This window comes from Manacus candei, unplaced genomic scaffold (assembly GCF_025592945.1).
Source record: "Manacus candei isolate 608988 ecotype Guabito, Panama unplaced genomic scaffold, ASM2559294v1 h1tg000019l, whole genome shotgun sequence".
In the NCBI taxonomy this organism is placed as follows: domain Eukaryota; kingdom Metazoa; phylum Chordata; class Aves; order Passeriformes; family Pipridae; genus Manacus; species Manacus candei.
This window is the reverse complement of record NW_026138067.1, coordinates 3205222-3223527: the sequence shown is the minus strand read 5'-3', so window position 1 is coordinate 3223527 and position 18306 is coordinate 3205222. Positions and strand designations below refer to the sequence as shown.

The following is an 18306-nucleotide window of genomic DNA, read 5'->3' as shown; positions in this document are numbered from 1 at the left end:
GGCTTGCCTTTCACAGGGGAAAGACATGTTCCCCAAATCCAAGTATGCATAACTGGAATCCCATTAGACTATTAGTTCCTTTCAAATGCATAAACTGAAGACTTTTTTTACACATTAGATTCATAAATATAAACACAGAGGTATAACAACCCACACATAATTTAAAACCTTTCAGGAGCCAAATGTGCACTTGCTAAATAGAATGGCATGCTATAAATTCAAAGGACTGCAACGAGTACTCAGTCAAACTGGAATTTAAAGTGTTACCTAAAGATAACATCTGAATGAAAAATTTTTATACTCTGGTCAATACTTATTTTACTTTTACATCCTCACTTCACTTTTACATCCTCACTTTAAAATTGACAGGCACATGATAGCAAAAAAAGAGAGGACGATTTTTCTCTCTTTAAGGTCCATCATTGCAAAATAGTTGTGCATGATTATTGGTTGAATAGTTTCCATTTCCCACTCCTACAAGGACTGACACAAAAGAAGAAAAACTAGTAGGTCTCATTAGTCCTGAGTAGTCCAACCTTAGCTTTAGCTATTATCAGATTCTTCAGAGGAGGTGAAGAAAAGGCACCACCTTTTCAGAAATGCAGCCATAGAAATTAGAATGCACTGAGTGAAGAAAGGAATACTTCCCCTGTCACATATTCTTTTCAGGGTCAAAAAATAGACAAGTGAGATTTTAAATAAGTAACTCATTCCAGGTAAGTACAGTCAAATTATTTCAAAGCTGACAGACTGCCATTATGTCCCACCACTGCCAGCAGGGTCCAGCACCGTGACTCCAAAGGTTTTGAAAAAATGCAGTGTAGCAGAGAAGGCAATAATAATTACTTCAATAATTAGATTCTTGTGCTGTGTATCGAGAGCCCAAGGCTTATCTGGAATTAGATGAGGCACCCAGAGTGTCTTTACCGCTCTCTATTTTAGCAAATGGAGCGGCCAAATATTCACTCCTTGAAACAGTGGAAGAGCAATCACACTTTTCCCTGTCTCAATGAATTTGAAATGCACTGCAAATCAAGAAGAAAAAGAGAATGATCTGAAAAAAAGCAGTAAAAGGCATGGAATAATGCTATCCATGATGAGAACATAGATTCAATTCTGCTCAATTTTTTTTTTTCCCCGCAGAAAGGATGCTCTACACCTAAAATGGGGAGGCAAAAGCTTTTGCACAGGTAAGATGTGTAATGAGAGCTGGGGCTGAGGCCCAAGCCATGACTTGCAAAGCTCAGGGAGGTGAAGCCAAGGGAGGGTTGGCTGGGGAGGACTGACCCAAGACACGGGTAAAGCAGTGATCCTGCACATTTCCACAGAGGCACGAGAGCTGTCTCAGCAGGCAGGAGCTCTCATGCCTGTTAAAATATTACAGGAGTGTTTCTTAGCACTCTCTTAGCTCAGGTCCCAGGGACCACACACAGTCCCCTTGCTCTGTAATTAAAAACTTTAAGTCATTACTCAGGCTAAGGGATAGTGAAATTGTGACTGGGTTCAGTATACTGAGTGAAAAAGTTTTTAATCCAAGATAATGCTCTCAAAAACAGAGCACCATGTCTCAAAATCATTTTACCATTAACAGATTTCCTGGCAGTTACTCGTCTGAGTGAAAGAGAAGAGCTACATGGAAAAGAGAAAGTAAATGACATTTTTAACTGTGTGAAGACTTCTTCTTTCCCCCAAGCATCCTGAAATAAAAGACATAAATTCAGAGAGTTAGAGGCTTCAATAGCATCCAATGCACATGCTTTTGATGATGACTGCATATGAACATCTGCCCTAAAATCTAGGTGTTGGTGGACAAGAAAAGTACACGGTAATCTTTCTATGAAAGAGGCAGGTAGACTAACTAAGTTTCCTCAATGCTTCCCAGTTAGCATATCTTGAGGATTTAAAATTAAAGATGTATATGATTTGGGCTGTTTTCAAGATTAAGATGTCTAAAACTTGTCAATTAGTTTTAGCTGCACAATGAAATCTGCTTCTTAACTAAAAGTCAGAAGGGCTTTTAGTAGAAGGGCTAAAATTGTTCAGGCCAAGAAAACAACCTGCTGCAGTGGAGTGTCGAAGCCCTGACATGCTCAGCCTGGTGTTATCACACTGCAGCAGAGCAAGAGAGTGAGAGCTGCCCTGTCAGGCCCAATCTCCTTCATGTTCTTGGTTACAAGCTCAAGAGTAATGGTGGCTGGAGCACTAATAACAATTTCAAGGCTGGCAGTAGCAGTTCTGTGCAAATAGCTTAGGAACCTCCATAGTCTTTCTGTATGGGGAAATAAAACCCCTCAAGAATTAATCTAGGCTTTGCCAAAATGAGGCATTTTGGCTATATCAGTGGCTATCTATTTCTGCAACCTTTGAGCAGAGACAACAAAAAGAGAATGCATTATGATTTGCTTGAAACCAGCACAGACTGTGCATACAGTAGCCCACCAGACTGCTGCCTCTTTCTCCAGCAGCTGCTATGAATATAAGGGCCCGATTCAGGTTGTGAGATGCACCAGTTAACACCTGAGTGCAACAAAAACCACAACTGCCCAGCCTTCAGCAGTATTTATCTAAAGACTTCTTTTCAAGTGACACCCATAGCACACACACCAGCCCTTCCTTCTGCTCTGAAATAGGAATGAAAAGACAGTTAGTTAACAACCTTTATTTTTTAAAATATATTTCAGATCCATTCAGTTTATCTCAGAGTCTCTAATTTGGAAATGAAGAGCTGCTGCTGCAATCTCTTCTGTCTAAAGATTCAGTTAGCATTTTTAAAGCATAGAACAGAAAAAATATGCAGGGAGTCAATAACTGCAATTGGTATCATTAATACTTCCTGCTTATCTCTGGCTTAAATCTGAAAACCAACTAAAAGATGCTTTTGTTTGAGAGTAGTTATTCTAGAAATCTGAAAGTCTATGGCCCCACAGCCACTTTACCTCCCCTCTCCCATTTCCCTTCCCATCTGCCTTACACCGCCTTTCAGCTTGAGCCAAGTACTGCAGTGGGAAGCCACAGGCACCTGGCTGCAGGACGAGGGCATTGGATTTATATTATACAAAGGCTCAAAGGAAAGACTGCATCATAATTTACATCTAACACTTTAAATAACTCAGAACATTTCTGCATCTAAAAGGCCACTGACTGTAACGTACTGTGAGCCTGGCTACCTGGACCATTTAGTATTATTTAGATGATGCAGGCTGGCACTACTTAGAACAGAAAACCAGCTGAACTGGGGAAAAACCCAAAGATTCAGCCAGCTGGTTCCCACTCTCTGGTAGCAGCCAATGTTGTGAGAAAGAATGGGAGAAACAAGGCCTCTTCCTTCAGTACACCTGTCCAGTCATCAACAGATTAAGGACTTTCTGAGCAGGAACTTGTTGGAACTTGGTTATCCACTGTGTTGGATAGCCTTTGCTGGACCTTTCTCCCATGCAGTATTCCATCCTTATTAAATTTAGGTTTGATCCTGGTCTTCGAAACATCTTGTGGTGCTAATTTTCTCCATTCAATTACATGTTGCCCAGAGAAGTGTGTCTTAAAGCTGGTTAGTGCTGATGCTCTGATCCTCTGGTTACATTATAAAAGGTGAATTGTTATTCTCTATAATATAATAGTGCTTTTTATATATGTATATAGATATATCTCATGTACTTTTCATTTTTCTTTCCAGAGATTATAATAGTTTTGTTGGTGGCTTCCACCTTAAGGCATGAAGGGGACAGTCTGATAAAAACTGGAACTAGCCTGGTTCATGTCTGCGTCAAAGTCCAGAGAGTAGCTTGTACAGTATAAAGGCTTGTTTCCTTTGATTAAAGTAATAATTGTTTTGTTGTAGTGACACATGATGCAAAAACTGCAGTTTCCTGGACTCCATAAGATAGGCAGACAATGAAAGGCAGAGCTAGGAAAAGATGGCCTTTCCATTTTGTAGCAAATGACACAATTCTGCTTTTCTCTTTTACCAACTCAAATGAAAATAAAAGGCACCTCAAATTTTTCTCATAAAGTGAAATAAACCAGCAAACCCAAAAACTCCAATCACACACATTTTCTTGACTTAATACATTCATGAAATAAAAATCCTAAAAAATTAGTTTCTAGCATCACTCTAAATTCTACCTAGATGTTTATTCTTAGTGAAATATTCACCATTCTGTTATTTTCTATCCTAATTTCATCAAAATAGATCCTGTTCATACGAATCAACATATTTCAATATTTTTTTCCTTAACAAAAGAGCTAATCTACCTGCAGAAACTACTTCTGCAAGGCATTCTACCTATGAAGAAACCCCAAAACATACATGTAGGATCAATGCCTTTAAAGTCAGGCACAAAATCTCTGTGATCTCCAGATGTTACCAGAATACAGCCTGGTCCAGCACCTCAGTGTATAAAATGGCTCCCTTTGAACTAACTTTCTGATCCTATAAAACACGGATAACAGTTCAAAGTTATGTTTATCATTAAGGACAGCCGAAGAGGAAAAGGAAATGATGTATATTGCAAGGTTGCTCCAAACTGCATGAACACTGTACTCAGAGAGTAAAACATGGAAGGATCTATAGAGTGGGGCACCACAGGAGTCTGAGACTATTTGGTATTCTCATTATGCATCAAAACAATGGAGTAGAGTCTTCCTACACTATGAGATGACACTAACCAGGGACATACAGCATGTAAACTGAGAGCATGATCAGAATTTAAGCAATCTTCATTAAAGAGTTACTTGAAAAGACAACTCAGGATGATAATTAATAGGGGCAAGTGTGAACTACTATAACAAGAATGAAAAAAAAAATGAACTTCACATAAAAACCTGCTGCAAGAGGAAAAAGTAACCATGTCTCTGGGTTCCCAAGGAAAAGAAGAAAGATTTAATACACTTAAATTGCAGGAGAAAAGACTCAGTAGAAAAACTTCCTTAAGCACTAAGAATAGCACTGGGACAGACTGGCTGGTCTATAATGTTTCCATTATGGTAAGTCTTCAAGATCAGCTTAAACAAATGTGAAACAAATGACAGAGGTATTGGCAAGACCATGCTGGAATGAAAGATATTTAGAGGCTCTCTAGAAATCTTTTTGCTATCTTAGTGGTTCTTTGAAATCTCATCTATTTGTAAGCATTTTTAAAATAGCTGCTTAACAGACTACAGATCTTTTTCTAGTGGTTGGCTTGACCCATGGCTCCAGTCAAGTTTGGTCTGCGAGGCAGAGGGAAATTCAGGAACACTGTTCCAAGTGAACCTTGCAAAGAGCAAGCAGACATCAAACTTCTGGAGTAATCCTATTGCATTTTATGAACAAGAACTTTTCATCGGAAAAATGCCCCACTCCTAAATTTCACATGAACTGCAATGCATATGTCTGTGGAAAATAGTGGTAAAAGTCCTTTTTCTAGAAGTTACCCATTTAAGGGATGCAAGGCATAAGAATTCTTGAAAATCACTTCTGTGACTTGACTGGGGATAAGTTTGGGTTTTGTTTCTTCACAATTGTCTGATCAGAGATGGACAACTGAACACTGATCAAAGTAAAATCACTTTGCTTTAGGATTTTTCACAATAACCTTTGTCCTCAGAGAATTTAAGTTTTCTGTCTCATACAATTCACTTGTGTAAGTTGCTTTCAGTAGCTCTCAGGAGGTGAGGTGTTTGTACGTTACATATCCCAGAAAGGAATTTGGGATAGCTATAAAATGCCAATGCTCTAAACCCTCATATCTTTGCTTGGAGGGATGGAGTATCTACTCTTTGAGAAACCAAGCTGCTCAATGTCTCAGGAATCTGGATACTAGAATCTGAAAATACCTGCTTTCAGTTATTTCTTTACTTCAGCTTTCTTTAAAAACAGCAGCAACAACTACAAAAATTTTCCTGTCCCAGAAGGTCGTTGCTCGCATTTAATAAAGTTAATAGAACTGAACTGTTTTAAAATCCAGTTTAGCCATCTAAGCAACAGGAGAAGTGCCTATTTTCTTTGGTGGATTTCCAAAGCCCTACATGGTGATTGAGACAGAGCTCTGTCATGGGCACTGAAAACATTTGAGAGCTTTGGACAGACTGGCCCTGATGGACAGTAAATCATAATTAGGTTTACTGGCTCTTTGGATGGAGAATTCCATTAAACTGCTTCTCTTGTTGAGGTTCATGCTTTGTCCTTGCAGACAGACTTATGTGTCCCTAAAATACATTTATAGGAAGCTTATGCTTCCACTTATGCTGCTCTTTTCTTTACACACATCCACAACATTTGCTCAGGTGAAGCTGCGCTTGAGCTAAATAACTGCAAGGTCTGATGATTCCTGTAGAAGATGGACCAGCTTAATTAGAAGGATAATGATGACTCCTTCCTCTTGATTGCACCTTTTAGGCAAAAAGTAGCTCATAAGCAACCCTCAGGTAACATCTATCATTGGGGGAAACTGAGGAAGCATAAATTGTTCACTGATGATAGCAGATCATGTCAGAGCCAGAAGAGTAACCCTGTACCTTCTCTCTTGCATTCCTATGCAGCCCATGATACTTTCTTGAGAATTTGCCAATATAAAATACAAATGTATATTCAGTTTCTTTCATAATTAAGTGTTTTTCTGTGGTCTACTCCATGGCTGAATTGACTGAAATTGTTGCATGAAAACACATATAATGTCACTGGAAAGAGATATCTGGGGGGAAAAAAAAGTGGTATTCAATAAATTCTGCTCTTCAGAAATTCAGTACCACTGTAGATCCAATCTGCAGAATGAGTTTTGAAGACAAACAGTTAGAAGGGTTCCCATTCTGCAGTTTATAAATGTTAACAATGTCCTGGAGAGGCCGCCACTGAAATAATTTTGAACTTGCTCCTTTGAGGACAATGTGTCTATAAATTATTTCTGAGCATAGTATTTGTTCAGTTTGGACTACTATCAAAAGCATTCTTCAGAAGTCTCAAACATTTACACCTAAAATGTCACCTGCAAATGAAAGTGTGATATGTTTGCTGCTTCAGGAAGGGACGAGTTTTCTGACTAGTATCTGGGCCTCTGTCACTAAAAAACTTCCTGATTCTGGATCAAAATCATACTTGGTTCAAACCTCCAGTGTGCCCTGCACAGTCAGTCGAGAGGTTTCTACAGCCTCCTTTCCATGTAAAATTTCTAGAACTTTTGGGAAGAAAATGCTGTTGAATTGCTGTATTATTTGCTACATTAGCAATAATAATAAGCAATGAAAGAATACTACGAAAGGAATTGCTGTGGTTTAAACTTAAAAGTAGCTTTCAGGTCTCTGCATGGCAGAATTTGGAAGACGGGAGCAGGTACTACTCATGGTATAGGAAAATGAAGTTAGGGATTATTTAGGTAAATGGGGCAAATACAAATTAATGGTATTGGATGGGCTGCATGGGGGAGCTGGCCAGTGCCACTGAGAGGTTGCTTTCTGTCATCTTGGAAAAGTTGTGGCAGTTAGGGGAAGTCTCAAATGACAGAAAAAAGGTAAATGTTGTACAGTATAAAGCAGCAGGATCCAGGAGTGAGTCCAGAGGAGGGCCACCATGTTGATTAGAGAGACAGAGCAGCTCTCCTATGAGGAAAGGCTGAAAGAATTGGGATTGTTCAATCTGGAAAAGAGAAGCTCTTGGGGTGACCTAACTGAGGCCTTCCAGTATTGAAGGGAGCCTACAAGAAAGATGAAGTGGGACTTTGTACAAGAGCCTGTAGTGACAGGACAAGAGGGAATGGGTTCAAATTGAAAGTGAGTAGGTTTAGATTAGATATTAGGAAAAAATTCTTTACTGCAAGGGTGGTGAGGCACTGGAACATGTTGCCCAAAGAAGTTGTGTATGCCCCATCCCTGGTAGTGTTTAAGGTCAGGTTAGATTGGGCTCTGAACAACCTGGCTTAGTGAAAAGTGTCCCTGTCCTTGGCAGAGGGGGTGCAACTAGATGATCTTTAAGGTCCCTTCCAACCCAAACCATTCTCTGATGCTATGATGATTCTATGAACTATAAACTAGAAAAACTAACCTCAGTCCCCAGGAAAATTATGGACTAGAAGGACTGTCTGGACTTCCAGGCTCAAAGGGTAGCCAGCAACAGTTTGAGGTCTAACTGGTGCCTGGTTATGTGTGTGACCCTCAGGGGTCCGTGCCAGGTCAGTACTCTTTGCACACCCAGTAATGATCCAGATGACAGGGATGGGTTCTTTCTTCATAAAATTTGTGGAAGGAGCAGCTGTGCATACTGGAAGGCAGAGCTGCTGTTCAGAGAGCTCAAAATCCAGAAGTGGCCTGACGTGGACCTCAGAAAATTAAGCAAAGACAAAACCAAAGTCCTGTACTGAAACAGGACAACCCACGGCAGTAGTAGGTGTGAGAGGTGCATGAGTAGGGCAGCAGCTCTGCAGAACAGGAGCTGCTGGCCCTGCTGTGCAAGAGGCACCACTGAGACCTTCTAGCAATGAGGTAACGTATGGGCCTCTTTGGCAATAAGGCAGTCAACACATCCAAGGCAACATGCTTTTTATATATTACATCTTTTGTGACTCCAGTACAAGAAAGGTATGAACAAACTGGCCAGAGGAGACTCACATAATCACCCTGGCTGGATGATCAATTGTTCTCATCATTCTTTATCATTTCAATATAGCAATTACGTCAGCTGTGTTTTGCTGTAATTTTAAACTTGATTCCAAATCATCAATGAAAATTCTAAATAGTTGAGGATACACTAAGCCCTGGAGAAACCTATTAGAGGCATTCATCATATGACTTCATACAGGAAACTACTTGGAGAGGTGCAAGCCAGATCTTAATACATTTAACTTCTGTCCCTCCCATCAAGAGCAGTTTCCACATGGTCATCCTGGAATGCTATTGAATGATTTACGTTTTTAATACTGATGCCATTACAGTTTGTTTCCCAGGAATGAAATCCATGAATCCACAGATATTTTTGTTGTTGTTCCTAACAGCCATTATGGATCATTACACATTTGGTGAGAAATCTCCCAACATTTCCACACTATTTTTTTTTTATTTTTCATACAGTCAAATTTCAAAAAGGTAAAAAAAAAACAACTGGAGAGAATCATGTTTAACTTTCCCACTTTTTCCAGTGGCAAGCACTTTCCATCTCCAAATTCCTCACAGAACTGTAATTAACTCTTTTTTTATTATTTTTTTTTTCTGTTTACTTCATTATTTTCATAAGCTTTAGTGAAGTCAGGGACAGTTCTAGGAATAAGGCTTAACTAATTGTACTTCCAAAAAGCATATTTAACATGTTAACACTGAGCTATGTGTGTTAATGTAGGACACTTTTTGTTCAGAATCAACAAACAGCAAATACTTTCATATGAAAAAGAATATTCCCACCCACAGAAACAGAATTTAGCTTTCCTAGGCAGCAAACAATAAAGAATTACCATGTCTCTCTGAGGCGCAGCCAGAATAAGAACAACCACACCCCAAATCTAAGAGATTGTCAGTTAGATATTTTCAGTGTTTCTTTTCTGAGACAGAGCATATTCTACCACTAAAAAGATGAGTGGCAGAAGCAAATTTATTGACAATTTTTCAGATGTTTAGGAATTGCATATGCTTACAGGAAGAACCTATTTAATAACAAGAGTCATTTACACCAATCCACCTCATGTAACTTTTTGAGGACTAAGCATCTAAAAGGAAGCAAGAAATTCAATCTTACAGATAGTGACAGAAAGAAGAGTATAATAACTTTAAGAGTAAAATAACTTTAAGAGAAAGAAGTTCACTAGCTAACAAGTGCAAGAATCATTAGAATTTATGATTTTATTTGAAACACCTTAATTTAAGTTTTCATTACTAGATTAATGAACTTATTTAGCATTAGTACTGGGTGCAGTGGAAGACTTTTACTTCTTTTAGGATTCTAAAAGGCAATGAGAAAGTCAGTGTTTCAAACCAATTTATTGTAATAATCATATAAGATTATTTTAAAGCTGTCTTGTCTAAGTTTATTGAAAGACAGATTTTAAGAGCTATGTAATATCAGCTACTTAACCCTTGTGCTGTAATTTTTCACTTGTGACTACCAAGAAAACTTTGCCAACTAAACTGCACCACAAATACTTAAGAAAAGATAATACCTGTAAATAAAATAAAAAATTCAGCAATGTGTTCGTTTAGAAGTTCAGCAACGTATGACAGAGTTTTACAAAATATTTTTTGTTTCACAGTTCAAATTTCCTCTGGGATCGGTAAGTCAATGATAGTTTTATTTTTGTATCTAAGTAGGATTATCTAAATGTTATACAAATCAAAGACAAAAGCTTTTGATATTCAAAAAACTAGTCTGTTTGAAATGGGTGAGCCTTAAAAGGGAGAAGGAGTATTTCATTATAGAAAATGCTTGTAATATTTACTGGCAGATTAACAGATATTTTAAGGCCAGAAAAACCCATTACCATCACACCTTTGGAATAACATATGGCAAAGAACCTCACCCTGTCTTTACTGCATCAAGCCCACTCCTCCTGCTTGAATTATCCTTTACTTTTTGAAGGACACCCAAGTCTTGTTTTATACATTCAAAATAACAGAGAATTCACCAAGCCTGCAAAGTGCTTCTATAGCTCATTAACCCTATTGGAAGAAGGTGTTTGCTTTTGTCCACTTTGATTTTGTTTAGACTTAAATAGACTGAATTACTAATGAGAAATATATTACAAAAGCCCTCTTAAAACTGCCAGGAAAATTTGCACTCAGGCAGTGTGCCTAATTGCTCAACTCCATCCCTCTCTCCAACACCACCATCCCAGATGACTATTTGCATGGTCTGTGTCTACTCTACATGAAACAGAAAAACCTTGTAAAACTGATGCTTCGTGTTAATTATTAGAAGTAGCCCAATACTCCAGTGTGCCAATACAAGAGTAGCCAAAGCAGAACAAAGGTGGAAGGAAATGTTAAAGTGTGGTCAAATTTGTCTGGTAGTCAAATAGCACAACTTATATGAAAACATACCATAAGTTACAGACTATTCCTTTCATTAAATGATTAGTCTCAAAGACTTTATTAACTTTATTAAAAGCAGAGAAGGTCATATGAAAGGCTAATATAACTGAGATACAATGTTAAACTATGAGCCTTTTAAGGTATCCACCTTCATAAAAAGTTGCAGCATATTAAATTTATTTAATTACTCTAGAGTAATTTCTAATTTCAAAAGCCTATTTTAATGGAACAATGATAAATTAGAGAACGAATGAATTATTTTACAGATTAATACACACAGTTCTGTCTGTAATCAGGATTTTAAATGGGTCTAATAGCCTCAGCACTTACAGCAGGTTCTTTAAGTGCCAAGCAATTACAGTTGTTCTCTTAGCATACTGGTTTAATTTAATACCGCCCAAGTTGCAGAACATTTGGCTTTTACAGTGAAACACACTTATCCACCATATTTCCTTTATGAAAGATAAAAGAAGATATTTAAAAGGAAAGGAATGCCCTGGAAAAAGCAATACAATATTGCTAATTATCAGACAACAGTGTTGGTATATCTCAGACTTACTGAGATCAAGACTCAGGCAAGACATGAGCGTACACCATAAGACCCTTACCCCTCATTTACACAAAGAAATCAGTCCAATAGTGATTGGTGTTGGCACTGTGCTTCAACACATGTCCAGTGCAGCGGGAACTCAGCAAGTACAAAAATGTAGCACCTGTAGAGTACCTAAAATTACCTAAGTACTTATAATACTATCCATAAAGCTTAGTTCTCTGAGTAGTGTTCAGGAGTTTTGTCTAACTTTTTGCTTCATCAGTGAGCAGGAGACATTTGCCTTGCATTTGTCAAATAACTGGAACTCTATGTGTGATTCCCTATGCTAAACATCTCAAATCACAAGTGATGCAAATGCTATGTACTGAAGTGAAGAAATTAATTTTAATGTCTACTTTTAGGGAAACTTTTTTCTCTTTCTCTCATCTTGTAGGAAGGTCTTTGTCAAGTGCAACATCCCTGACCCCTGCACATTCAAATTAATGGCCTTTCAGCATTGGCTTATGAAGCCCTAGACTATGTGAGGCTGATTTTTCTTCTTTTTCTTTACAGCTTTTATTCTTTTGGAAATAAAAAGAAGCTTAGAAACTGGATCCAAGGAGCCTGCCCAAGACTGTGGACAGTACTGAGAGGCAGTATTTCAAGCATTACTGTGGAGTATCACTTCCTAACAGTGACATAGCCAAGAGTGAACAGAGGTTACTCACAATTTGGGAAAGAGAGTTTACCCAATTCTTCATGTCCAACTGGCAACCTCAAGTCAGGGAGTTTTCCCATTACACTGCTTTCTCAGACATGACCCTGGCTGACACCAAACAGAGGAACAGGCGTGGCTCAAGCGTGCTGGCAGCCTTACACTTCAGTCTGATGCTGCAAGGGATGATGGGGGTGAGGGTAACAGAGGGAAGTATGCTCCAGAAAAGGGGTAGAACTGAAGGATTTAACCTCTTACATAATAAGAAAGGAAATAATCCCTGTCAAAGTCTAGTGTCTCAGGCCAAAATACAGCATATTTTAGATGAAGGTTATAAAGAAGCACTATGAAAATGAGAGAAATTACATATTACAGTATTTGTTTGCCACATCTAAATGACTAATAGATTAGGTTAGCAATGAATTTTTCATTTCTGAAGAAACATTAAAGTTAGATTAACTACTTGTGTATTAGTTTCTGGAAGAATAATTCTTCCTTTTATGCAATGTAACAAAAAAAGCAAGACACTTTCACTGTGGAGACAGAGAGACATGAACAACCATCAAGGTTCAGACTGACATGGTAAAAAGGAGTTTCACCTTTAGGTCACTGGTTGATTTTTAAAAGAGGAATTGAAACACACCTTTGGGGAGTTGGTTGATGTCCTGGGTCAGCTCGATCTCAAATACAGCTCAGCTCCTAACAAACAAGTGTTCCCATCATAACTACCACAGCCATTGTGTCACAACAGCCATTCTTTTGCAAAAATAAGAAAGCATCCCATTTTCATCTTCCCAAACCCATTTAAAGCTGAACTACTGTTCACTGGAATCACTTCATTTCGCCTTCTCAGATTCTTAAGGTTTTCAGGGAAGGCTGACCCAGACCCACGGCTGCTACCTTAGGAACTGGTCTAAATCACATTTGAAGCATCTCGATAATCATCAGGTATCTGTGATCATCAGATACCTTGCTTTTTCTACAAAAATACCCAAGCACTGGTTTAGCAGGGCTTGCTTAGTGGGTTTTTAACCCTTTCAAACACTGAAGAAGCCTGTTGTGAAAAGGTATGCTAAGAAACCAAATAAATAAACCCAACAAACCCATCTTCCCACCAGTATTTGCAAATTCTAGCCAAATTTGATTAGGACTTAGTGTTGCAAAAGAACAGCTTTATTTGTGTGCCACAGTTTGGATGTATCCCTAAAAACAAATACATAATTGAACGCTTAAAAAGAAAGATGAGAAAAATAATTGCATAATTATTAAAGGAGCAGTCTTAGAACCAATGGTCACCTCAAACTGTAAAACCACAGCATGAAATACCACAAACCCCTAATTTAATTTGATTTATGCTTCATGGAAAGGCAAAACAAATGTTATACAAATATTTTCAGTAGCTGAAAACTGGCTATCAGTACAAAAACACAGCTACAGACACTCCTCGTTGCTGGGCTGAACTGTTCTCAAAACAATCCAAAGTAAGGGCCACTGATGGAAATATTTCTGATATTCTTCAGTCATAACGCACCAGAGTGCTGTGTTTGGTTCAGATCACCTTGCCTGTGCTTTAGAGGTATTAATTAAGCTTCAGTCTATGGTTTGCTAAGCACTCTGAGCTCTCCTGGCCTCTCTCATCCTAAAATCTCAGAATAATCACCCCTGTTTAGTTGCACATATGTTTAAGTAACATTACAAATAACATTTCATTGCACACCCATTAAAAATAAACACACTGGAAATAGCAGAGATTAAGGAGACACGGTCTCTTCGGCTGTCTCAGGAGCAGCTATGAAATCTCTGAAAACCACACATAATGTTGCCCTCTGTGGATCTTTCAGACTAAAAGGAGCAGGAGGAGTAGAATATTAATAACATAAAAAGATGATCCAAGAATTTATTTAGCAATGAAAACATGAAAAATTCTAGAGAAATTATGTGAGAAACCATTCTTACTTTTCAAGAAGCACACTGTATTTTCTCTCACTGTTGTAGAAGCAAAGCCACCAAGTGTATTTTCAAGAAAATATTTAAATAAAATTGATGAAGTGTCAACACTTGACTGCTTGTTTAAATTGGATAAAATTATAAAAGCTGTTCAATTTGTTTCAATGTTATTATATACAATAAGGGTTTATTCAAGCAGGGAGAATACTGCAGACAAGGCGTGAAGATTACATGATGTCTTAGACGTCTCCCCGGTACAGTACAAAATACAACCTAAATCATCCAAAATTCTTTTACTGAAGCTAATTTCTTCTCACTGGGGCTTGATGGGGAAAAAAAGAATCAGTGTTCCTTTATGCTGCAAGAACATTGCTATTTGCTTAACAGGAAGTTAAATGAACCAAAGCTTCAGCAAAAAACCCCCACTATCAATTAATGTGACAAATTTTTAATAGGAAAGCAAATCAGATTTATTTAAAAACTGAGGTCTTGGTTCTGGTGTATTCAAATTTTCCCAAGGCTGAGCTTATAGTTTATATTTTTCACAGTTTATGCTTTCTGAGGAGTACAGATGTCTGTGGGAGACAGCTTCCATTCCTGCACTGCTCCTGATGAGTGTACTTTACACATGTAGCCCAATGACTAATCAAGAGGACCATGGCAAGCTGTAGCTGTTTATGCTCCAGGTGCACCATAGCTGATGAGATATGGTGTACAAGGGCCCAATATACACTGCCATCACAAGTACCACTCACATTATCAATTGAAAACAAGGCATTTGAATGTTAAATTTTTCTCTCTTCTATTATCAGTTACACTCAGATGGGAAGCAAAATGAAAGTACCTGAGGACCATCTGTAATGCTCCCAACACCTTACCTAGAAAATAATTCTGATACCCTTGCATTTTCTAAACACGGGCTGAGTGGTGAGTTCTTATCAGAGTATCACAGAATCACAGAAATATGCTGAGTTGCAAGGATCATCGAGTCCAACCCTTAGCCCTGCACAGGACCATCCCCAAGAGTCACACCATGTGCCTGAGAGTATCATCCAAATGCTTCTTGAACTCTCTCAGGCTTGATGCTGTGACCACTTCCCTGGGGAGCCTGTTCCAGTACCCAAATACCTTCTGGGTGGAAAACCTTTTTCTAATATCCGACCTAAACCTCCCCTGACACAACTTCAGGCCATTCCCTCAGGTCCTGTCACTGGTCACCACAGAGAAGAGATCAGTGCCTGCCCCTCTTCTTCCCCTCCCAAGGAAGTTGTAACTGCAATGAGGTCTCCCCTCAGTCTCCTCTTCTTCAGGCTGAACAGACCAAGTGACCTCAGTTGCTCCTCATACAGCTTCCTCTCAAGGCCCTTCACCATCTTTGTTGCTCTCCTTTGGACACTCTAATGGCTTAATATCTTTCTTATATTGCAGTGCCCAAAACTGCACACAATATGCAAGGTGAGGCTGCACCAGTGCAGAGCACAGTGGGACAATCTCCTCCCTTGACAAGCTGGCAATGCTTTGCCTGATGCCCCCCAGGACATGGTTGGCCCTCCTGGCTGCCAGGGCACTGCTGACTCATATTCAGCTTGCCATCGACCAGGATCCCCAGGTCCCTTTACAGTGCTGTTTTCCAGCATCTCATTCCCCAGTCTGTCTGTGCATTCAGGGTTGCCCCATCCCAGGTGCAGAATCTGGCACTTTCCCTTCTTGAACTTCATATGGTTGGTGATTGCCCAGTCCTCTAACTTGTTGAGGTCTCCCTGCAGGGTCTCTTGAGGGAGTTAACAGCTCCTCCCAGTTTTGTGTCATCTGCAAACTTGCTTAGTATCCCTTTCAGTCTTGTGTCCAAGTAATTTATGAAGATGTTGAAGATCACAGAGCCCAAGATGGAGCCCTGTGGAACCCTCCTAGCAACAGGTCATCAGCCTGATGTTCCCCCATTCACTATTACCCTCTGTGCTTGACCTGTGAGATGACTGCTCACCCACTACATGATGTGTTTATCCAGCTGTGCTGGGTATTTTGTCCAGAAGGATCCTGTGAGAGACAGTATCGAAAGCTTTACTGAAATCCAAAAGATTACATCAACTGGCTTCCCTTGATCTACCAGGTGGGTTACCTTGTCGTAAAAGGAAATGAGGTTTGATAAGCAAGACTTTCCTCTCATGAAGCCATGCTGGTTGTGACCAAGAACAGCATTGTCTTTCAGGTGTTTTTCAATACTTCCCTGAATAATCTTCTCCATAACTTTATCAGGCACTGAAGTGAGACTGATGGGTCTGTAGTTTCCAGGGTCCTCCTTCTTGCCCTTCTTGAAAACTGGGACAACGTTCACCAGCTTCCAGTCAGTTGGTAGCATTCTGGATTCCCAAGACTGCTCAAAAATCATTGAGAGAGGTTTTGTGATGACATCAGCCAGCTCTTTGAGGATTCTGGGATGAATCCCATCAGGCCCCAGATCCAGCTGGAGCAGCAGGTCCCACACAATTTCAAGGTCAACTGGGAGTTCATCATTCTCACAGTCATGGTCCTCCAGCTGAGGGCACTGAGACCTCCTTGGTCCGTCATCCGTTTTGAAGATAGAGGCAAAGAAAGTGTTAAACACCTCTGCCTTGTCTCTGTCCCTGTTTGTGAGGTGACCATCTTCATTCTGTAATGGGCTGATGATATTTCTATACTGCTTGTTGCCATTAATATATTTGAAAAAGCTCTTTTTATTATCTCCCGTATTTCTGGCATCTTCAACTCCAGCTGAGTTTTAGTTGCATGTATTTTCTCCATACAGTGGCAAGTAGCATCTCTGAATTCTTCCCATGTCACTTGACCTTGCTTCCACTGGACATATACCTTCCTTTTTTGCCTTATTTCCAAGAGAAGATCCCTGTTCAGCCAAGCTGGCCTTCTGCCTTGCCGTCCTTCTGCCTTGCCTGCTTGACTTACGACATTTGGGCATTATCTGCCCCTGTGCCCTTAGCAGGTGATGTTTTAAAAGCGACCTGCACTGATAGACCCCAGCACCTTCAAAAGCATTTTCCCAGGGGACCTTACTTACTAATTCCCTGAGCAACCTGAATTCTGCTCTCCTCATGTCCAGGGTTGAAGTGCCAACTTCTCCTGTCAACAGAGATTTCAAACACAATCACTTCATGGTTGCTGTGGCCAAGACAGCCACCAATCTCCACGTCACTCACAAGATCGTCTCTGTTGACAAGTAGCAAATCAAGGAGGGCATCTTTCTGAGTCAGCTCCCTCAGGACCCTTAGGTCTGAAACTCTGGACCAGCAAAGGCTTTTCTAGGGTGTGGAGGATAATGCATGGCTACAGCCTCTCAGCAGTGCTTAAGGTCTCTAAAAACAACTCAGCACACCATTGTCACAGCTGAATGACATTGCACTTAGCAGCTTCCACCTCGCCTAGAAAGCAGTGCACCAGCTGAAGATAAATCCCTAGCTGTTTAACAATATCCATTCATCCATACTTCTTGCCCAGCATAGATATTTTGGTTTGAAAATTAGGAATCCATATGTTTTTCAAGGCAGTCAACTTTATGGTATCTCTGTACACCCTGAGTGAGAAGAAAAGGGTTCTGATTGTAAATAAAAATAATATATTCTATGATTCGCTGTTTCTTCCACAAGGTAGAAAACAAGGCAGTTAATAAAACATTAAGACATTCTAATCATATAGTAGCAAGTCGTAAAACTACCATGAGAAATGTGCCAGCTTACTTCAGTCATAAAACACAGGAGAAAAAGAACCTTAAAATTTTAAAACTGACCATAATTTTTTTAATATCATGGTTATGAAACCTTTCTACCATTATTCAAATGTAAATTCACTAAGGTTTCACCCAGGCTGGCCTCCAGTTGGAATTCTTGTGTTTTGAAAGCCTCTGTGCTAGTGTGGGGTCTCATGCACGGGAGTGCTGCCAGTGGTGGATCTCTCTCACAGCTTACAAGGTTCTTTGCCAAAAAGCTGCTCCTCGCTCGGGCCAGATACAGTCCTCCAAATAAACCCCTAAACCACTTCAAACTTTTATGAATTTTATCCCTTTATCAGACCTTAATAACCCATAACCTTTCAAATGTCATGTCTCAAAAACTTTGTTTCTCCAGCATATAAAACAGAG

At 39.5% G+C, this 18306-nt stretch overlaps 1 protein-coding gene across 2 annotated transcripts in view; it reads right to left on the bottom strand.

The window, feature by feature from the left end:
* CPQ (carboxypeptidase Q) overlaps positions 1 to 18306 on the bottom strand; it is a 158087-nt gene that overhangs the window by 20221 nt on the left and 119560 nt on the right. The window lies entirely within an intron of this gene.